Genomic DNA, 23,985 nt, shown 5'->3' with positions numbered 1-23,985 from the left:
TCTTCACACTGCTTTTCCGATGTGTTTCTGTGTCTCTGTGGCTTTCTTCTGGATGCTTGTCATTATATTTCTTCCTACCAGGGTAATTCAAGATGATCATCTCATTTCAATATCCTTAATTTAATTATATCTTAAAAGAACATGTTTCCTAATAATATTAATAAATTTGGGGTTAGCATAGCATATAAACATATCTTTTTTGAGGAATGGCCTTTGTTCACACAACAGAATTTGATTTTTATTTTGGTCATTTTTTTTGTTTCAACAGACTTAAGGCTTAAAACCCTTGCAATACTTGCTAATCATGGCCCATCATGTGTGCTTGTAAAATACTTTAGAATGTAATGTAGAGAATAATAATGCTATTGTATAAACCATGACAAGGATCAGCTAAAATTACTGATTCAACCTTAGCCATATAATATTTTTTGGCAAACATTTGATGAATTTTGATGAAGACAGAAGCATACCTCTTAAATTCAGCTTGATATTTTTCTCACTTCTGTCACAAATTATATTGGTTACTTAGACAACCCTATGTGTCTGCAAAGAATTGAATGTTAAAGAAAATATCAGTAGCAAGTAAAAGGTCAGATTAATGCCTGTTTTTCTTTTTGTCATACTGGGCAAAAAATGGGGAAAGAATAGAAAAAATTGAAATATTTATGTAAGAAAACAAAAACAAAAAAGGATTCATTTCAATGAAAAACATTTATGGAAAACAGCAGCAATAAAATAGACAGATGTCATAAATGAGAGACAAAGAAGTGAAATGGGTATTTGGAGACCTGATGGGTATATAAGGCAACATCTCAGATTTCCTGGCACGATCCACTTTTCTCATGACTTACCTACCTATGCTGCCTCACAGGGTGCGGGGTGTTGGAAAACTTTGGTACATTACAGACTTCCCCATATCTCAAGGACAACCATCTATTTTGTACCCATGGCATGTCAGAATGGCCATTAGTAGGAACACTGAAGACCCTCTGACAAAGCCAACTTATAGCCTGCCGCTCCACTCTAAGCTGAACGTTTCCTGCTCTCTTAAAATTTGCCTTTCTGTGCTGCCCAGAGGCTGATTCCCTCTCTAAAGAAGCTGTAACGTGTTAGATTCAGTCCCCCCTTCCTCCGAGAGTGTCCGTTCTGGGTTTGTCTGTTCCCACTTTTCTTTCCCATGTGTAAAGCTGCAAGACTTTCTGTTTCAATAACAAAACTGTAGTCCTTTCATTCTGAACAATAAGGAAACCTACCACTTTAATTCAATAACAAATGAAAAACACCATCCCAAGGGGTTGTTGGACATGTTTAATGAGGCTGCCTTGTTCGCTCAATTGCATGATTATTAAGAAAAGCTTTGCTTTCAATCCTACCCAGCTTTTATGACATGGATCAAAAACGTGATTGTAAAAATCAACCCTATAAAATGATATAACCAAGGCAATTGCATGCTACTTTACCATATTCAATAAAGATTTAAAAGATAAATGAAAAGATCATTATTCAGTTTTCATTCTCACCTGAAATCTTTTGCTGGTAGTAAAAATCTATCAATGTGGCAGGGAGGAATTCTAATGGAGACTGACATTAGCTCATTGTGAGGACTCTAAATCAGAAGTAAACAATCAACTACATTCAGATAATGATTCTGCAGCTTCCGTTTGAGTTTTCCAATTTATGTTACATGAGACTGCTACTCCTTCATTTGTCAGTGATTACTGAGTTGGAATTTGGTAATATGAGAGTGTGAGATAGTCAATAATCTCTCAGTGGCCAGAGAAAGCTCCTGTTACTTGATATTATGTTTCTAGAAGACACAATTCTTTGGGGAATTAGGAAGAAAGTATGTGGGAAGATGCCTTGACCTTTGCAAGAAAAGCTCAATCCAAATTCAAGGGGGTGTTTTGTCAGGCTTGGAGCTCTCTGCCGATCTTCTTTAAATATTTAGCTATTTTGTTAGGCAATAAGAGTATTACAGCTCTAATCTCTGCTGTGATTTAGAAAGGAAGAAAGAAGTAGTGATCTGTTTACAGTACATATTAACTAAATGCACTCATTTGCATAATACCTCTTTAGGGATGGACTGCATTATTCAGAGATTTCTATATGTGGAACTGCAGGGATATTTTAGGCTTCAGTGACACTGAGGTCTTAACTTAAAGTCTATTAGATTAGCGCAACAACATTTCCTGATTAAAAATTCCCATTAGTGGTGAGTCGACTTCTGAGAAGCACTTTTCACCTTATGGTGCCAGCAACAGGGGGGAATAAATATTACTGTTTGTAAGTGAATTCCATATAGAAAGGCCTGAGGTTGCTTTTAAAGGTACAAAAATAACACTTTTTGATGCTGGAGGAATTTAAATGCTAGAGAGAAAAAATATCACCACAGAACTCCATGTTTTTTGAGTATTTAAATTCCACATTTTGAATGCACAGTCTAAGGACAATGATTTCAAAAATGCTTTTGAATCATTCAAAGATGCTTTCAAAATGGTTGGCAAATATCAATTTGGACATATTTATTGAAAATGAATTATTGATACTTGTTTTTAATTGGAAACCACTAACCTTATAGGATATTAATTTACAATTTCCAGGGTGTGGCAGCTCATGACAAGAGCCTCGGGTGATCACTGACATTATAAATGAGAGTGTCAACTGTTGAATCATCAACAGGAGTCACTGTGCACTTGCTTCCCATGTAGGACCTCTGTCCTTAATGTGCTGTACTATGAGAATTAACTGTAAAATTTGTTTTCAGACAGTACTTTATACTTTGCATGTGTGGGGGGGTTGCAAATTGTGGAAATCTTTACTTAGTATAGAGTTGGCCTTCTGTTTGTAAAGTTAAGTATATGAAGTTAATTAAAAATTAATCTTAATGGAGAATGGGGTGGGAGAGCAAGTAGGAGGTGGGATGGGATTGGGGGTGGGAGAGTGGGTTTGCGGCAAAGAACTGAAATCAGAGAAGACCCCCTAAAATTTACACTGAAATGTGGCCCCTTAAAGTTCCCTAGAAATGCTATCCGGGGTGCTACATATGCTACCGGAATTTGGGGTGCCTTACGATTTCACCACAGGCTTATTACTAAATCCCCGATATTAATAAGCCCAGGAGGGTTCTTGCCTAATATTTAGAGAAGAATTCTAAATACCGGCACAGATAAACGAGGCAGCATGGTATGTTCTAAGCTTTTATTTAGTGAGAAAGATGCATAGGAGAGTGATTGCTTTATTTAAGAGAGGGAGGTAAATCTGGGTTCATACCGAGCACCAGGAACCAGCCACGTAGAAGAGCATCTAGGCCAGGAAGCCTAGAGCACGTGGCCTGAAGACCATGTGCCCTGTAGGCACAGGGCTACAGCAAGCCCCCTCCTGGCAAGAGGCCAGGGAAGAAGAGAGAGCCAGACACATTGTGTCCTAGGCTTTTAACCCACTTCCAAAGGGGAGTGGTTAATTAACCTGATTGGCTGGTGGGCACCCAGGTGTGGCCAGGCAGGGGGATGAGGTCACACAGGGGCATGGCAGAGGTATCAGGTAAGGCGTGAGGTCACACAGGGGCATGGCAGAGGTATCAGGTAAGGCGTGAGGTCACACAGGGGCGTGGTGAAGGCGTGGTCTTCCAGCTCACAAACCTAATCGATTTTAACCTATATGGCTGCCTACTTCAGAACCACCATATTTCTAAAGCTGTACCTGTGAAATTTGTATTCATTAAATAATAGCTTTCTGAAAAACAAAAAACAAAAAATCAATTTCCAGGGCTGGCACTGTGGTGTAGAATGTTAGGCTGTAGACTGCATTGCCAGCAGCCCATATGGGCGCTAGTTCGAGTCCTAGCTGCTCTGCTTCTGATCCAGCTCCCTGCTGGTGTCCTTGGGAGAGCAGCTGAAGATTATCCAGATCCTTGGGCTCCTGCCTCTGTTGTGGGGGACCCAGAGGAGGCTCCTGGCTTCTGCTTGCCCCAGCCCTGGCCATCGTGGCCATTTGGGGAGTAAATCATTGGATGTAAGATCTCTTTCTCTCTCTTCTTTCTGTATCCTGCCATTCCCAATGAAATACACCTTGTCTTCCTTGTCTTCCACAATTGCATGACTGTGTGGTTTTCATTGTTCATCCTTAGGAGAGGATTTTCCTTCCTCAGCCAGTGATGCCAACCTCACTTGATCTAGCTGATGGATAGTGATTAGTAGTGATGTACTCTTCTTTCATGAAAATGTACCTGAGCCACCAGAGCTTTTGCCCTCTCTCCCTGTACCTTGGGTATGGCCATGCCCTAGCCCACTTTTCTCTTCAGCCTGACTGTGGCACAGATCTCTACTTGGTCTACATTTTAAAAGATAACAGTTTTTGTTTATTTGCATGAATTTTTGTGATGGAAACCATTGACATTAGGTGGTTTTCTGTGTGTGTTTGTGTGTTGCTGTTATTGCTATGGTGATGTTACTGTAACAATAACGTAGGGGAAGATAAAAGGTACAGAGTTTTTAGAAATCCGAAAATTAAGTGAAATATTTTAATATATGAATGAAAAGTTTATATGACTAAGAAAAGGACGAAAGCACCAAAATATTTCTTTTCTTCTTTCAAGTTTTTTTTTTAAAGATTTATTTATTTATTTGAAAGTCAGAGTTAAACAGGGAGAGGAGAGAGAGAGAGAGAGAGAGATCTTCTATCCGATGGTTCACTCCCCAGTTGGCTGCAATGGCCGGAGCTGCACTGATCTGAAACCAGGAGCCAGGAGCTTCTTCTGGGTCTCCCATGTGGGTGCAGGGGCCCAAGAACCTGGGCCATCCTCTACTGCTTTCCTAGGCCATAGCAGAGAGCTGAATCAGAAGTGGAGCAGCCGGGTCTTGAACTGGCATCCATATGGACGCCAGTGCTTCAGGCAAGGGCATTAAACCTCTGCACCACAGCGCTGGCCTCTCAACTTTATATAATATCTTTATCTTTGGGACAATTACACCAATCTTTTACCTTTTATGTCATTACACAGCCAATAATTACAAGAGGAAACTTCAAAATATTTGTGGAAAAATCGAATTAAAAGATAAGTTTATTGTAATGCAAAGGTTTTTTAAAATTCATATATAGTTTTTTCATAATATGAATTTCTAGGAACTCTTAGAAGACCATTCACACACTTTAAATTTCTAACAACATTTCATTAAGAATCTGGGGATCTCAAATGATTTTCTGCTACTCTTGTTCTTCACCCTTCCTCCTAACCATCTTCTCCCCCTTTTCTTTCTCTCTTCTCCTTTTCTTTCCACATTTGCTTTTATTCCTTTTTATTGTTATTAATTTTTTTAAAAAAATTTATTGGCAGAGTTATAGAGAGGGAGAGGAAGCAGGAGAGAGAGAAAGAGATTGGTGTTCTGTCTGCCGGTTCACTCCTCAAATGACTGTAACAGTTGGAGCTTGGGTGTAGGGGTCTAACTACTTGAGGCATTTTCCTCTGCTTTCCTGCGTGCATTAGCAGGGAGCTGAATCAGAAGTGGAGTGGCCCATATGGGATGCCAGCATTGCAGGCAGCAGCTTACCTGCTATGCTACAACACTAGCATCCCAATTATTGTTTAAACATTTTTAAGATTTATTTATTTAATTTTTATTTAGGAGAGAGAGACACACACCGAATGTGTGAGAGACAAAGAGGAGAGAAATTTGTCATCTACTGATTCATTCCTCAAATTCTCACAGCGCCTAAGATTGGGTCATGTTGAAGCTAGGATCCAGGAATTCAGTCTGTTTCTCCCATGTGGGTAGTGTAGATCCAACTACTTAGGTTATCACTTGCTGTTACTTAGGGTATACATCAGCACGAGCTGGAATTGAGTGAAGCTGTGATTCAGATGCATGCAATCCCAATATGTGACGAGGGTATCTCAAGTGGCAACTTAACCATAGCATCAAACTCCCACCCCTCCTTCTTATTTTTAAAATTTAAAAAAAATTACTTTTTGCAATCAAACTTGTAAATGCCACACATAAATCAGTTGGATCGTTTTCTTGCTTTTTCTCTGTTTATTGCCACAGTTCTGCTCTGCTTCCACTTATTCTCAAATCATGCAAACCAAAAGCTTTAGAAAAAGGAAAACAATATTAGATATGGCAGGTGAGTGGGCACACCAAAGAGGGTGATTCTTTGAACCCTGGAACTTTAGTTTGAAAATTCCGTAAGGAGGTACAGGTTGCCAACATTTTCAATACATTTGTCAATACTCCATATGGAGAATTGCAGTACTTTGGAGAGTATATAAAGAAAAACACCTTGCACTTATTTTATGCTGTATGGTCAAAAAGGTACTTCCATGGGTTCTCCTTTAGGTATGTGGTCTATGAACATTCCTGGCAAAAGCATAATAAAATATAACTAAAAATATAACTCAATGTCATTATCTGAGGCAATCATATGTAATATTCAGCATCTGGAATAAAAATAGAAACTTCTTGGGAGAAAATTAAGACCATGAAATTGCAAGTAACAATAGAAAATAAGCCACAGAAAGGGAAACATATTTTTGAGTGATATTGTGGATGTTCTTAAATGTTGCAAGACATTCTTTATTTTATATCACCATACAACTGAGCAGACCTTTTTGCTGTTATTTCTTAAATTTTGTATCTTTAAAATTTCTTAGCAGAAATTGTGAAATTGGAGTTATAGCATCTTTATGTCTAAAGTTTATTGAGAACAAAAATTAAATTCTACCTCATAAGTGATAAAACTGCCCATGTCCATTACCTTTAATGCCACTGCCACATTGCCAGTATTAACTGCTCATTCAAATTCATTACTGTTCATTAGCCAGGACCATAATATTTTCTTAAGACATATGTTGAAATAATAGGAACAAAGTTGATGACATCAGTAGCATAGGCCAAGCATTCTGTATTTATTAAGGGATCGAGTTGCCTCCCATGTCCTACTGATTGCTTTGAATTTCCAATTATTCATAATGTATGCATATTTACTTATATATTTGGTTATATATTTGTATATTTGGTTACGTTTCTTTGGTATGATTTATAGAATAGACTGTTAAAGAGAAGACAGATCCACAGCATCTAAATTATGTTGCTCCAAGTGAAATAAAAATGAAGAAAGTCTGCTCTGAGAACTAATCTGAATCAGTTATATTAGACGAAATGAGAAGCAAGAATTGAAAGGGAATGCAAAATCAGAGGAAACAAAGAAATGAGAGGACTAGGCAAAACACAGCATAGAAAATTTAAAGCATCAATGCTTTGGTCTGGATTTAGAGTTTTCTATTGACAGGAACCAAAAATAGTGGTCAAATGTTAAACAGATGCATAATTCCGAGAGCATAATGAAAATAGCTTACAGAAATTTCAAATTAAAGATACCTATTTTGTTGTGAATGTAGAGACCCTAGACAAAGTGAGAGAAAATCAAGAACTGTAACGTCTTATTTCCTGTTCTGGACTAAGCTTCCTTTTTTTCTTCCTATCTTCCTTCCTTCCTTCCTGTTTATTTTTATTTATTTGAAAGGCCTAGTGACAAATGAGCGGAGGGAGGGAGGAGAGAGAGAGAGAGAGAGAGAGAGACTCCATCCAGGTCTCCCATGTAGTTGGCTGGAGGCTAAACACTTGGGCCATCATCTGCTGCTTTCCCAAGTACGTTAGCAGGGAGGTAATTGGAAGTGGAACAGCCAGGACTCAAATCAGATGCAGGCATTGCAGGAGGTGGGTAAACCCGCTGTGCCAATACTGGCCCCCAGGCCTACTCTTTGAAGGCATGATCTTTGGAAGAGTTTGAGGAATCTTGAATGACCTGGCATTTGAAATCTTCAAGCTATGTTTTCCAGTGACATGCATGTGAGTTGAGTTCCTAGATCATGACTTATAATCAATCAAAATTACGGATAAGATAAAATTCCAGAAAGCATAATTTTGCAGAGAAGTTTATAAATAAAGAAAATAGAATACTTTCATGCTGTGTCTTCATTATCTATATTTTAATTTCATGCCTAGGAAACCAAATCTACTTGGCTTTGTTCATTTTGAGGACTCAAAATCATACTTTAGTTCTCCTACTTCGGCTCGATTAACTGCTGCCCATCCACAGGTGGAGCACTTGGATATGGAAGACTGATTAGAATTCCGAAAAATACTTGTGACAGGACAAGGGGTGAAAGGTTTTTTTATTTATAATTTATCTATCTATATATATATATATATTTTTCTATCTATCTATGATATAGATAGATCTTTCATCCACCTTTTCACACTCTAAATGGCCACAATAGCTGAGCCTGTGCCGGGAATCCCATTTTTGTCTCCCATTTGGGTGGCAGGAGCTCAAAAACTTGAGCCATCATCTGCTGCTTTCCAGGAACATTAGCAGGGGGCAGGATCAGAAGTGAGTATCTGGGACTTGAACCAGCACACAAATTACGGCATGCAAGCATCCCGGGCAGCTTCTCAACCCTCTGTGCCACAACACACACCGCTATGGGGTTTGAACTGGTGTGGAATAGGCAGTGATGTCAGCAGTGGGCAGTCCCCACATTAGGTGAAAGAACAGAACCTGTGCCCACCTTTCATGTTGTGAGCACGCCCATTGAGTTGAAAGCTGGATTATGCAATACTTGAAAGCATCATGTGGCCACAATGCTCTCAAATGGTCTCACATGTTGGCTTTTTGTTTGTTTGTTTGTTTTTCTTAAAATTCCAGAGGGCAAATGTAGTTATAGCCACCTGCTTTCCATGCTGAATCAAAATTGTGCACAAAATTATACAAAATGATATAAAAAGAGTCTGGCTCGTACCTGAGCCAGACTTGGTTTCCCCTACTGGACCAGTCTCAGGAAGTTCAAAGTCTAGAGAAGTTAATATCAGGAGGAATCAGCAACTTTCCTGTTTAATAGCCAAAAGTTGAGACTATCTTGGTAAGGATGAAATGTGTCCCTTCCTCAGGGTGGTAATAGATTATTGTGGCTAAAAGGATTCTCTCTCAAACTGGAATGACTGGATTTGAACTTGCAAATCTGTGGGACCTCAGCAAGCGACTCAAATGTTCTGTTCCTGTTTTATCGGCTGTGAGATGGAAAATACTGTGCCACCTACACCACAGGGCTTGGGGTGCTTACTAAGCATTTATGTGTGTGAGCAATTTAGACAAGGGCCTGGCATATTCCAAGCACATATGCAAATTAGATGAGTTACTGTAATGGTGGTTATAGGGGCCTAGGGTGTATTTCATCAGTATTTCTCCCCCCCCAACATTGTTCCTATTCTGATTATACCCACCTTTAATTGTGATGAAAATATTCTCTGGTACACCAGCCATCTTCAACTCTGGTCATCAAGCGCCTTACCTTCGCTTTTCTAGTGATTGGGTGAAAGAAAACAGGTATTCTGCTTAAGAACTTTTCAGGAAAGAGCAAGGAAGGATTTATGGGAAAGGTCTCAGCAGTGGGGCATGCTGGGAACAAGGAAGCACAGAAATTCTAGGGGTGTTACTGGGCACTGTTAGAGCCTGTAGGTGTGTGAGAGAGCGCCGCGACTCAAGATGACTTTGCACACAGAATGTGGAAAATGAACAACTGCCGTGTTTGTTTTAGAAACTGCAGAGCAAAAGGAATCTGTCCAAACATATCTATGTTGGGTGTATTATAAGCAAAAAGACTGTGTCATGCTTTCTTTAATGTAAATTTGTTATTGTGGACCTTCAAGAATGTTAAATTTGCAATTCATCACACACATCCATGAAATGAGGCCATTTACTACACATGTGTTTATTTGTCTTGGGTATTGTAGATTTCCTTCTGAAGCACAGAGCACCCAGGGTGACTCACTTTGTTACTGCTGTTAGAGGCCAGTTTCCCACTTTGGCAGGAAATACAGTCAGAGCTCTAGGATCCTGAAATATGTTTCTAGAAAGCTATTTTTAAAAACGTGAGGCGTAAGACTTAGTAAAACGCTTTCTCTTTCTAAGACGCTAGTCCTTGTTCTCTTTGCAAATCTACACTGCTGGGTATTTTTATTCTGCTTCCTTGGATTCTTTTCTTTTGTGCCCCCCTTAAATGGATGCAACTTTAGGTGACTCAGTTCTCTTCTCTTCTCTTAAATGTTCTCTCTGTGTTACTTCATCCAGTAATGCTCCCATTCTTGTTTTGTTAATAAAGAAGGCAGATGCTCTCTGAAGTACTATTCTGAGTTTTAATGACATTGAGTCGTTTGTACAGGAAACAGAGGTGGTGTTTCCAGATCCATACAATACAAAACCCAATGTTTGAAGGAAATCCTAACTGAATCTTCTAGAATACCTTCAAAATAATTTTCTATTATTTTTATGAATAAGTTTTTTTAAATAAAATCACGATTTTTGATGCGTTATCAAGTAGCATAGTTTATTTTTAAAAGCTTAAGCTATAATTTATAGAACTGTTAGTGAATTTAAATGTCAAAGACTATCTAAGTGACATAAATGGCCAGGAATATTTAAGATAAAAGAGAAAAAAATGAGAATTTGCTTCTGAAGAAATAAAAATTACAAAAGCTGGGCGACAGTGTGGGAAACCTTTGTGGGCTGCAGAGGAAAGCCGGAATGCACTCTCAGAAGCTCCAGCTGTCAAGCAAACTCTTTCTTTGGAATGATCCTGGCTCTAAGAGGAAGAGTGTGAAGAATAACTTGGAGATGGATGACACTTAGTTTTAAATTAAACCAAAGTCCGGGAAGATATGTATATTTTCCCCTTTTGTTGCCTCTTTTTAAAATTTATTTATTTATTTGAAAGGCAATGTTAAAAAGAGAGAGAGATGGGAAGAGAGAGAGAGAGAGAGAGAGAGAAAGAGAGAGAACTTCCGTCTGCTGGGCTGGTTCACTCCACAAATAGCCACAATGATTGGGGTGGCCCTGGCTGAAACCAGGAGCCAGGAGCTTCCTTTGGTTCTATAAGGGTGACAGGAGCCCAAGGAGCTGGACCATCTTCCACTGATTTTCTAGGTGAATTAGCAAGGAGCTGGATCAGTAGTGGAGCAGCCAGGTCTTGAACCTCAGCCCATATATGATGGTCATGACGCAGAGGGTCGCTTAACCTGCTAAGCCACAGCACCCACCCCCCCCCTTAGTTATCTCTTAGCAGTCATGCAGATTCAAGAGATAGGATCAATCATCTAGATTATGCTAGACAATAAAATAAACTTTTCATGCCTGTTATTCTAAGGTCCCAGACATGTTGTAGCCCATGGGAGTTTATGACTCTATAGCAGGATCCAATGTGAGGTAAAAACCACTGTTATACTTCAGTTTTGGGGATGCACCCAACCCAGCTTCAGTGAATTTTTCTAAATATATCCAAGTGCATTTAGGTATATGTTTTCCATCTGTTATGATAGAAGCAGGTGAATGTTTCTATCACCATGAACATTTTTCACCTTGAAGAGGTTATTTTGCTCTTGACCACACACCCAAAACTTTAAATAATCTCCTCAAATATAGCTAACTAGTTCAACATGGACAAACTTACTTATAAAATTCTCTGATTATACATGTGAGTTTCAGTAAAAAAATGCATATTAACAATGATAATGAAATAAAGCGACAAATGTACACAAGATAATTTTTTTTTTTTAGATTTAAAAGCAAGATTTATTAGACTCAAAGACCTCCAGCCAGAGCAGCATGGATGGGGGGCTTCTAAGCGAGGAAAATCCTGTACACAAGATATTTAAGGAAAGTTACTTTAATAATTCTTTCCCATCCAAATGTTCATATTTTCTCCTCTTCTATTTTCTGTTTTTTCATTTTTTAGAACTAGAGATTCAAAGAGAGAGAGAGAGCCCATCCATTTATTGGTGTACTCCTCAAAATATTCACAAGGGTTCCTGGTTGTGGCCAAAGCTGGGACCTGGTAACTTAATCTAGGTCATCCACCAGGTAACAGGAGCTTAATAACTTGAATCATCACTACATTACCAGGAAAGTGAATTCAGGAGCCAGAAGTTGGTATCAAACTGTGGCTATCTGATATGGGATGTGAGCACCTTATTAGTGTCTTAACTGTTAGGCCAAATGACCATCCTCTTCTTATGGGGACCAGTAGAATATGTACACACAGGGCATATGGATAAGAAACTTTCAGTGTAGACCAACTGCAAATTATATTTTTGAGAATCACTGAGGAGAAGGGCCCAAGCCTACATCATTAATCATCTATAAAGTTGTGCAAATAACTATTTCCTTTATAAATCCAAGAGACTGGACACATACTTAGTTTAGTGTATGTGTAGTATACATACACATATGTGCTCATTCAATTGGCTCATATATAATAAAATGTCCTAGGTACAAGTATGATATTGTAAGGATGCTAAGAATATAAATTTCGTAATAACTAACATCTTATTGAAAGAGGAGATTTGAACAAACACAAATACTTAGGATACAATGTAAAATGTACATAGCATAGGAGTTTTATTATTAACTGAGGATATATGGATCGGGGAACCACCGCCACATGAATAATATTAATTTGATTATAATTTGGAAAAAAATTATATCAAATTATTATGTCCCACTTCGATTAGTGATTTTACTGTTTCTCACAACTCTTTTTTTATAAGGTGAACAAGTTTTGTATATTTCATACATACAGGTTTAGGAGCATAGTGATATCTCCTACCCTATCCTACTTTCCCTCCTCCTTCCTTTCTTTTAATTTTTACAATTACATGCTTTTATTTTATTTTATAATCATAAGCTTAACCCTCCACTATTCAACAAATAGTAAAAGAAAAAAAAAAAAAACACTGTTCCTCAACAGAAGAGACAAGGGCTATACATAATAATTAAATCTCCAAATGTCAATTTTGTTCATATATACTACATTCTTTTGAACCCTATTAGTTATCACAGATCAGGGAAAATATATGGTATTTTTCTTTATGGGACTGGTTTATTTTACTAAGTGTAATGGTTTCCGGTTGTACCCACTTTGTTGCAAAAGACAGGATTTAATTCTTTTTTTATGGCAGAGTATTATGGAATACTTCTCATAACTCTTTACAGCAGGATTATCATTGAGTCCTCTCTATTTAGAGAGGTGGAAGTGGCGCTTTAAAAAAAAGCAGATAACTTGCTAAAATTCACAGTTAGTAAGTGACAGACAGAGATTTGAATACATGTCTGGTCCCAAATTAGAAATTTTTTCACTACTTCTGTTTGCCTCTTCTCTTATTTGTAGTTCAGAAAGATACAGAAACAGAGGGACAATTCATGTTCCATTGGGTGCAGGGATTTAAGTGGTATGCAGATTAGAAAATGCAAAAGCTGAAAACCTAATCATAGGAATGAGAAAAGAATCATTCGTTTTGTTCATCAGCTCATGGGAGAAGGGAGAGAAGCTACTTGAGGAGTAAAATGGATAATCATAGATGAGTCAAGGGATACAGATGGGCGTGAGCATTTGTTAAGTGATAAAGACACCACCTGGGATGCCTGCAACCCATAACAGAGTGTCTCTGTGTGAGTCCTGGAACAACTTCCAAGTCTGGCTTCTTGCTAATAGGCATCCATGGAAGAAATAGGTGATGGCTCAAATACTTGGCTCCCTGCCACTCACATCTAAGATCTGAATTGAGTTTTAGGCTAATGGCTTTGACCAGGCCAAGTCCTGTCTCTGCGGACAGGAATTCAAGCACTTGCACCATAATCTGCTGCCTCCCAGGAATGATGTACAGCTGCTGATTAAGCCAGCTCTAGGTAGCAGACTATCACATCTTGAGTCATAAGAGAGTATTCTATACTACTGAATTTTCTATGTAGTCCTCTTTTCTTCACTCAATCTAGTATCCTCAAAATCCACTCTTATGGGGTAGATGTTTGGCATAGCCGGTAAGCTGCTACTTGCAATGCACATCTCATATTGGAGGGCCTGGGTTGGAGTCCCAACTCTGCTGCTGATTCCGCCTTCCTGCTACTGCACAACCTGGGAGACAGTAGGAGATGGCTCAAGTATTTGGGTCACTGCCACCATATGGAAGATACAGATTGAGTTCCGGGCTCCTGGTTTTAGCCTGGCCCAGCCCTGACTGCTGTGGGCATTTGGAGAGTGAACCAACAGATGGAACTACTCCATTTATATGTCTGTTTTTCTGCCTCACCACCTTTCAAATAAAAAGTAAAAAAATTTTTAAAAATTTAAAAGGAAGATATATGTGTGAGGAGAGGGGAAATGTCCCAGACGTGGTGAAGTGTGCCCCCTGGGGGCAGTGTCATGACAAATTTCAAGATCCGTTAATATGATTACTGTCAAAGCAGTCATTCCTTAGTGGCCTCAAGTGTTATCACTGGGGCCTTAGAAACGTAGAAGAATTATCAGCTTCAATAGTAATATGGATACCAACTTTAATCTTTCCTGATGGGACAAGCCAGAAAAAAAACAAAACAAAACAAAACAAAACAAAACAACAAAAGCAAAGAACCCAGCTACAAAAAAGTACAGGCAATGTGATATTGAAATTTTGAATATGATTACATTTAAAAGCAGAAAAACAATGGTGATCTTTTTTTTTTTTTTATTTGACAGGTAGAGTAACAGACAGTGAGAGAGAGATACAGAGAGAAAGGTCTTCCTTCCGTTGATTCACTCCCCAAATGGCTGCTACGGCCAGCGCTGTGCTGGTCCGAAACCAGGCGCCAGATGCCTCTTCCTGGTCTCCCATGTGCATGCAGGGGCCCACACACCTGGGCCATCCTCCACCACCCTCCTGGGCCACAGCTGAGAGCTGGACCGGAAGAGGAGCAACCGGGACTAGAACCTGGGATGCTGAGGATTAACCAAGTAAGCCATGGTGTATCTTGAATACATTTTCTTATTCCCAAGCAAGAAATCCAAGACCCTAAATCATTTCCTCAAATGAGGCTAGTAGTCTATGAACAATCTTATTTATAAGGTGGTCTATTTTGAAATGGATACTTCCATAAAGACAAAGGCAGACACAAAAACTTTTAAAGTTATGATAAATCTATGTTTCAATGATGTTCCAGATATTTTTGGTGTTAATAGAAGCTAAGCCTGTGCTAAAATTCTGGCTGCATTGTGTAGTTAGTTGTCATTCTGGTCTCCTTTTCCAAACTGAACATGGTGAATTTGAACTCTAATAACGAATGAATTACAACAATAGTAATAACAGATTCTTAGAGACAGAAAACCTGAGCTTGATTCTGCTCTGTTATATGCTAATTAGTGACTTCACCTACTTAAATGTACCATTCCTCAGTTGCTTTATCTATAAAATGAAGATAACAGTGCCTCATTTAGAATGGAGCTCCAAGGTCAAGTTGGTGAAAATCCTGAACAAACTGGGAAATATTTGAAAAATACAAGTTTTGGTTACTTCTTAATACCAGTTATTTGTCATTGTTTATCTAATCAAACCATGGTGAATATTTGAAATATAAGCCCAGCTGTGAAAACATCCTATCCATGCTTTCTTTTGCTTATGTGGAAGCTAAAATTTCCACCAAAGCAAAAATAGGTCAGTTGGAGAACATAGATTTTTATTAAAGTAATAACATATTATAGGAAAAAACTTTAGGGTTATGGTATCACTTTTCATTCTCAATCGAGTTTTAATTTGAGTTTTTATTTTTTTATCATTTTCAGGATAAGTTGTCCAAACAATAAGACTAAAACTAATACATTATCCAACATTATAAATAAAGAGTGTAATTTTGTATGTTTTTTTATAAACTATGCATGAGTTACATCAAATCTTATAAAAAATCTCTCCAATCAATAGATTTCTTACAGGAGAGAAAAAATAAGCCCTTGTAAAGTACATTTCACAATTTCCCCTAGGCTTCTTCATGCATGTGTCGTTGTCAGATGTTGCCATTAAATATTTCTCCCTTGCCAAATACAGAATTGTTGATGGGAAATTTCATTGTTTGACTTTCTGTAGTACCTTACAGAAGGCAGGGCACTTAATCATTGTGTTTTGTAGATTAGATAAGGCATCATCCTTGCTTTTTCTTTTCCCCCAGCAATTTAATATTGTGGTTGACTTGCACACTTGTAATTAAAAAGTGACTTATGAAAGTGCACTGCATACAAGACATTTACCTCTTAGTAACCAGTGCTGGTGACTAGGTGCAATAATAATACAATGTCAAAACAATGATAGTTTCAGTAATTATTCTTGTTTTTCTTTTGAAACATAGTTAAACATGCAGTTATATTTGATGTCATGGACAAAGTAATACCTGGAGCAAAAGAAGGGCACAACAATGTTAATGTAGTCTGCATCTTCATGATGTGGTGTCAAAAATATATCCTGTATTTGTCTTGACCTCTATGTGTTGTCATTTTGTTTTTATGGCATTTTAAGGTAAAGGGTTCCTCTCACTAAATTTGACTTCCTTTATACTTTGGAACAACACTAAGCACCAATGTAGTTATCTGTCCTAAATGGGAGTTAAATAGCAAATAGCAGTGCTACCCTGAGTCCTATTGTTTATTGCACGAAGTTTGTCTTCAATGTGATTAATATGCAAGATTCTAAGTTTTCTAGACTTCCTCTTCAGGCAGTGCAGTCTCTCTTAATCTTTGTATTTGGCTCTATGAGTCTCTCAGTTTTTGTCTCCTAATTTTATGCATGTGGATAATAAATAAATTCATTGCACCCTGCAAACCATTATTAAACACCCATACCTCTGCTTGGCATGAGGTTACATACTGAGGATCACCAACATAATCTTAGCTCATAGTTTAACAGAAATATGGAAACAAACATGCAAGCAACTACAAGACAAACAAAGATGATGTCCTGGTAGGGAATATTCAGTTCTATTTTGATCTAGAAAGGAGCAGATCAGTTCTTCTTTGGAGTTGATTCATGTCAGTATATTAGGGGACAATTTATGATTAATCTCAGATATTATATCAATATCCATACTGAACAAAAATAAATAAACATGTCTAACAAATTTTAAAGGACATGAAAATTAAGTTTACACTCTGCTATGTAATGTGGAAGCCAGTCCGAAAAGATGGAAAGATGGTGCTGGGTTATAAATTATGAATCACAAGTACTGTGCCATTAGCAAGGATAGAGCTCTGACCTGCTTTTAGCATACTGTTCTGGAGTTTTTAAATCCTAGCAAGTTGGCGCGTTGTCCAAAGATACAGGCAGGTTGGAAAATTCTAGAAATGATCTGTAAAAGTGTTCCCAATTTTTAAGAGGGAATAGATTACAGAAGTTAAAATTTTAGGAAATAGTAAAATCTTGGGAGGAAACAACTGATTTTCCTTATTATAATTCTGATAATCAGTTTTGAATATGTACAAAGTGTGGTAACTATAATATTTATAGTACAAGTGGTACATCCTGCTAGCAAAAAGGGGGTATTTTATAAGGGCAGGATTCATAAATAGGAAATGACCTTGGGCAAACTGGGATACATAGTCACCCTGAAAAACTCAAATTCTAGGCCAGGCCTAAGTGACATTGACGTAGACTTTTCTCTCTCCTTTGATCATTCCCTGCTCTGTCTCCCCTCAGTGATGATAGAGGCCATTTCTACGTCAAGCACACCTCTGTTCTCTGGGGAGGCAGAGGACAGTGAGAAAGGGCTGCAGTAGCTGCGCGCTCTTCCCCTTCACAGCTGAACACTGTCCCTGGCTTTACCACTCAAAATATTCCCAACTGTGGATGTGCACATCACTACAGAGAAGATACAGAGCAGCTGCAACATCTTGAAGATGTCATTCACCTTCTTTGCAATCGGTCCACTTTCAGTGTTTTCTTTCTTTTTATTTTCTTAAAGATTTATTTATTTATTTGAAAGTCAGAGTTAGAGAGAGAGAGAGACAGAGAGGGAGGAGAGGAGAGGAGAGGCGACGAGAGAGAGAGGTCTTCCATCCACTGGTTCACTCCCCAAAGGGCTGCAATGACCACAGCTGTGTTGATCTGAAGCCAGGAGCTAGGAACTTCTTCCGGGTCTCCCACATGGGTGCAGGGGCCCAAGGACTTGGGCCATCTTCTGCTGCTTTCCCAGGCCATAGCAGAGAGCTGGATCGGAAGTGGAGCAGCCGGTACTTGAACCAGCACACATATGGGATGCTGGCACTGCAGGCGGCGGCTTTACCCATTACACCACAGTACCATCCGCTTTTCAGTGTTTTTTTAATACTAAATATTCAGTATTCTAGACTAAATATTCAGTATTCTAGACTTTAACATTAATATACTCTTTTAATTTTGGCCTCTTTGTTCAAAATAATGATTTTGCATTGTCCATAATGATATATATGTTAGAAATTCTCTTCATTTTATTCCTTGGTGGCATACATTTGTATGGATATTCCAAAATATGTTTATTCGTTCAGCAGTTGTTAGCATTTTGTTTGCTTCTGGATCATGGCTATTGTGAACAAAGTTACTGTGAGGATTCATGGACATATGTTTTACTATATTGTAGTTATACACCTTAGAATGGAATCCTTGAGCAGGAATTAAGAAACTGTCAAATTGTTATCTGAAAATGGATGATCAATTTTACACTTCTGTCATCAATGAATGAGAGTTCCAGTTACTTCACAACATCATGAACACTTCCTCATAACAGTCTTTTTATTTCTAGCCATTCTTGTAGCTATGTAATTGTATCTCATTGTGATTTAATTCACATTTTTCTGATTGTAATGATGGTGAACATCTTTACAATGCTTATTTTGTGTATCTTCTTTTGCAACATCTGTCCAAACTTTCCTCTGGAGTTTATTATGGAATTTTCAAATATACAATAAATATTGATTTTACGGGTAATATGTGTATACCTATCATCTATCATTACATTTTTATTTATGTTTAAAAAATAACAGATTTATTATTTTTTTATTTATTCATTTGAGAGAGAGAGAGAGAGAATTCCATAGAGGTAGGGAGAGAGATCCTATCCACTGATTCACTCTCCAAATACCTGCAACTGCCAGGAACTAAAACCAAGAGTTGAAAATTCAATCCAGTTTTCTCTGTTGAATGGCAGGAACTGAATTACTTGAGCTATAGCTCTCATTCTACCCGTCCATCAAGAAACTTATTTTGGTCTAGAGCAAATAGCAGATAGCAATATATTTTTCCCCAAATATGGGGATGTGAAATTTATTAATTGTATTTTAGTATGTTTAGAGTTTTGATGTGATTTCTGCCTGACGATGCACACAGTTCTGTAACAAACCAATATCAATGTATAGAATGTCACTTTCACTTCAGAATAGTCCCTATGACACTGGCCTCAAAACTCTCCCAGAGACAATCACTTCTCTTTTTAAATTATGGATTAGTTTTTCCTTTTCTTGAATTTTTAGGCACTTACAGTTTGTTTAATTCAAAACTTTTTCAAACAATTTATTTATTTATTTGAAAGGCACAGTTAGAGAGAGAGAGGGAAAGACACAGAGATAGGGCTTCCATCTACTCGTTCACTCCTGAGGTGGGCCACACCGAGGCTGGGGTCCTCCTTGAAGTCTCACACTTGGGAGGCAGTAATCTAACCACTTGGACCATTTTCTACTGTTTTCCCAGGCTGTTAGCAGGGAGCTGCATTAGAAGTGGAGCAGCAGGGACTTGAACAGGTGCCCATATGGGTTGCCAGGGTGCCAAGGTGGCACAGGCAGCAGTCCAATCTACTACACCACAACACCAGCCCCAGGAATTATACATTTATGATTTTTATATTTAGTTTTCCCTCAAAATATTGTTTTTTGATTCATGTTATATCCATAGGTTTTATTTCCTGAGTAATATTTCATTGAATAGCCATTCTCTCACTTCCAGATTTAGCTTGGCCCAGTGCCAACCAACTGTTGTGGACATTTCTGAAGTGAATCAATGGAGGTGGGAACTCTATGTCTCTCTCTGCCTCTTGGAAATTACAAACCAAAACCTTAAGAAATAAAAAATGTTGGGGCTGACTCTGTGGCACAGCGGGTTAACACCCTGGTCTGAAGTGTCAGCATCCCATGTGGGCGCTGGTTCTAGTCCCGGCTGCTCCACTTCCAATCCAGCTCTCTGCTATGGCCTGGGATAGCAGTAGAAGATGGCCCAAGTCCTTGGGCCCATGTACCCATGTGGGAGACCCGGAGGAAGCTCCTGGCTTCAGATCAGCACACAGCTCTGGCCATTGCGGCTAACTGGGGAGTGAACCATTGGATGGAAGACCTCTCTCTCTCTCTCTCTCTCTCTCTCTCTCTCTGACTCTGTCTCTGTCTCTCTCTCTCTGCCTGCCTCTTCTCTTTCTGCCTCTCCCCCTCTCTTTGTAACTCTGACTTTTGAATAAATAAATAAATCTTTAAAAAAAGTTAATGATTAGTGAGTTTGAGGAACATAATCCAGTTATTTAAAATAAAAATAACCTCTTAGAAAGGGCATTCAGGGTAATTTATCGGTTTTCACTGGAGAAATAAAAATAAATAAACAGAGGCTCACTTTCTCTTTCTCCTTCTATGTCTCTTTATATTAACCGTACATGAATTGATTCCACCTGAATCTGAAGTTTACTAGATAAGTAGATACTATATTTATTTATCTAGCATGCAAAGCTTTGCTCTGGAAGTCATGTTTGTCTCTCATGTGAAAAAGATGTTGACTATCTAAAGTGATGAAAAATTTTCTGATCCTGAAAAATGTAGTCTCCCTGGAGTTCTTTAGAAAATGTAATATTACAGTTTTTTAGATCTAATTTTTTATTGAAAAATACTCAGGGACACTACTATCATGTCATTGATAAAAAGGTCAGCTATTCCAACCCAAATATCTGAATAGTTGTGATTTTTTTTTTTAATTTGGTGATTTATCAGCACATTCTATGGATACACTCTATCAGCATTTTCTTTGAACACTTCATTAAAGTCTAGATTCTCTAGCTACACTCAGATCCATGGAGTCAGGATATCTGGGTAAAAAGGCTGGTATCTATGTTTTCTAGTAAGAGTCCTTATAAATTTATAATGTGGTAAGTATAAAATATTTTTCTGAACTCTTAATCCTAATCAAGTAGGTCATCAAGAGTACAGTGACCAAGAGATGGTTCTTAGTAGAAGATTAACCTGCAAAATATTTTGGCTAAGCTTAAAACTTCTCAGTTACTAGAAAAGCATAGCAATTGGGATGAGTGAAGCTTGTTTTAGAGGAGTGCAAATCGCCAGCTGATCAATTCATGTGGTCACGTTGTCTCTGAAGGAATCAGGGAGGTTGGGCAGGGATGGCACTGTCTTTCCTAGGTTGGAAATCATTCAAATGCTCGTCCTGAAGGAAGGAAGATCTCTGAAGGGTAGATATGGATAGTGATCTATAGTCAGGAATGAACTTTGACCCCTGAGAAGTCTGTCCTCCAGGTATCTCTTCTTCTGGTGTCAGTGCTCTTATCTTTTTATTTCCTGGAAATATTTGTTCCCTTATTTTTTAGTCCTATCACAGCATTTTAGTAATTAACCTTTTTCTTATATTTCTGAAGTATACTTTTCTATAATACTTATATATTTAGCCAAGCACAGAACTATTTTACATACACACACTTTGATAAATCTTGCCTTTTCTCCTTGCCTTGGTTCTCACTCCCCGTATTAACAATACTTCATGGCAACGTGTCAAACATAGTGCACCTTCCTCAGGCCAGATCAATAATTAATGCCAATATTAGAACCTAGAACTGAGGCTGACAACCAAGTTGTGCTGTGATAGACCATGTTTACAAAATAAATAGATAACAGTTTTTGTTAAAGATAAAAAGCAAATATTGTGTACAGAGGATACAAAAATATGTATGAATTAAACTTAATGCAAGGATGGCTGTTTTTTTGTTCTGCCCCTACTTTGCTCTCATTTTTCCTTTGCCTCATAGCCTACATCTATTATTCAGTCACATATAGTTATAATTCCCCAAGTAGCCCTTAGTGTCTTAGAATTCTGTGTCTCTTTCTAGAATGGCTGTTTCCCTTTATCAAAAGATTTCAGGTAAAGGAAACTTAATAAGAGAGGGCTTATATTTTACTTTTGACAAATCTTGTTTTTGTTTGTTTGTTTACCTTTAGAAAAGAGGTAAGCTTCACGGGACAGAAATAAGCTGTATATCATTGAAAAAAAATCTCGGAGGTCAGATACTTTGGAATCAGGGGCCAATTTCCTAAAGGCAGTACCAAGCAGCCTTTCTCAGGAAGGTATGTGAGTAGAACGATTGTCTAGGGGAAAGGAGTTGCATAGGCCGCTCTGTGTGCAAGTCTAATAGTTAGAAGGCTTCACCTTTTTGTGAACTCAGAAAAAGACAAGGAAATAAGTTCTGCAGGATGTGGGCTTGGTGCCAGTCACTCATTCTCTAGCAGTCATGGGAACAACAGACCTCTGCGAAGTGTAACAGCCCAAAGACATATACATTAGGATAGCGGCATCTTGGTCAAACAGCTTTAAGGAAAAATATGATCTTTATTGACATATACACTGATGGTTTATGCTGGATTTTGTATAGGTGAGATGACAACATAGCATGCCATACATTGTTGCAAACTGTTGGTCCATCTGTAGTATTGGTTTTTAACCGTGAGTTGGCCTGTTTCCTTTCTAAGCCAACACATTTCCGAATTGCATCATTCCTCAGGGTTAATGAAAAAAAAAATAAGCAGAGGGAGGAAGAAGAACTTGATTTCCTGCCAACAAGGCAGATGTGGATTAAGCAATTAATTGGGAAAATAATCTTTGATCATTTAGAATTTGTCCTTAATATAGAAAATATTTTTCACTCATCAACCAGAAGTAATTTGTGGTGGGTGATTTTCAAAACTTGAAAAGCTGAACACAGTGGGACAGCTAAGATTCACAACAGCAAAAGTACATTGCAAATCCTAAACTAGAGAGACAAAGGAGGAAGATGATTACCAGAGCCTCAGGGCTTAGGGTCACTTGGAAGAAGCAGAGATGGCAATGAGTTTGTCCGATAGGAATTGTAACCATTGAGAAGATACAGAGACACTACTTAAGACACATCCAGAGACACAGAAGTGCTGCAACTTCCAATCCCCAGATAGTGGCTCAGTTGGGCTAACTTTAACCTAAAGTGGTCATTCATTTTTGACACAAAAGAAGGAGGGATGAAATGAGTCTGAGGGCAAACAGGTCAAAGATGGACAGCATCTTCATTTTTCTTGGTCTTACAGAATATGAATTCATCATTCAAGACTTTTTTTCTCATTATCCCTCTCTTTAGTTATAGTTGTTGATTCCTTCTTAGGGAACCACATTTTCATAAGGTTCAGCTTAATATTACCCTTCATTGTATATGATAAGCACTAGTGAAATTTCAGAGGATCTAACAATGGATTGTCCTCATTTGTTTAAATACTTCTCTTCCTGAAGCCATAAGCAATTAATTTGATGGCTTGATTCTGCCTTACTTTACTTCACATCTCCAGTGTCAAGGCTAGGGTCTAGTACAAAAATGGAACTTGTGAATTTTTTTTTGGTTGAATGAAGGAAAGGGAAAATAGATATTTATTATGTTATTTAACTAGTTAATGTGATAAAAATCTAAAATACAGGGTCCAATAAAAATACAAAGAGATTTAAAAGTAGATGCCTCCTTTGTTGCACGGAAGGTTAAACTACCACTTTTGATGTTGGCATTTCTTATTGGAATGACACTTTGAGTCACAGGTTCTCTGCTTCTGATTCAGCTCTCTGCTAATGTACTTGGGAAAGCAGTGGATGGGCCCCTGCTACCCCTCTGGGAGACCCAAGTGGAATTCCACGTCCATGGCTTTGGGTTGGTCCAGCCCAGGCAGGCTGTTGTGGCCATCTGGAGAATGAGTCAGCAGATGGAACATTGTCTCTCTATCTCTCTGTCTCTCTTTGTCACCATCTGTCCACCCCTCCCCATCACTCTGACTTTCAAATAAATAAAGGAGTCTTAAAAAAAAAAAAAAAACTTGGAGGGTATTTTTTCCTCCTGAACGTTCAT

The sequence above is a fragment of the Lepus europaeus genome, chromosome 15, assembly GCF_033115175.1.
Source record: "Lepus europaeus isolate LE1 chromosome 15, mLepTim1.pri, whole genome shotgun sequence".
Lineage (NCBI taxonomy): Eukaryota > Metazoa > Chordata > Mammalia > Lagomorpha > Leporidae > Lepus > Lepus europaeus.
Note: the sequence above shows the minus strand (reverse complement) of the source record.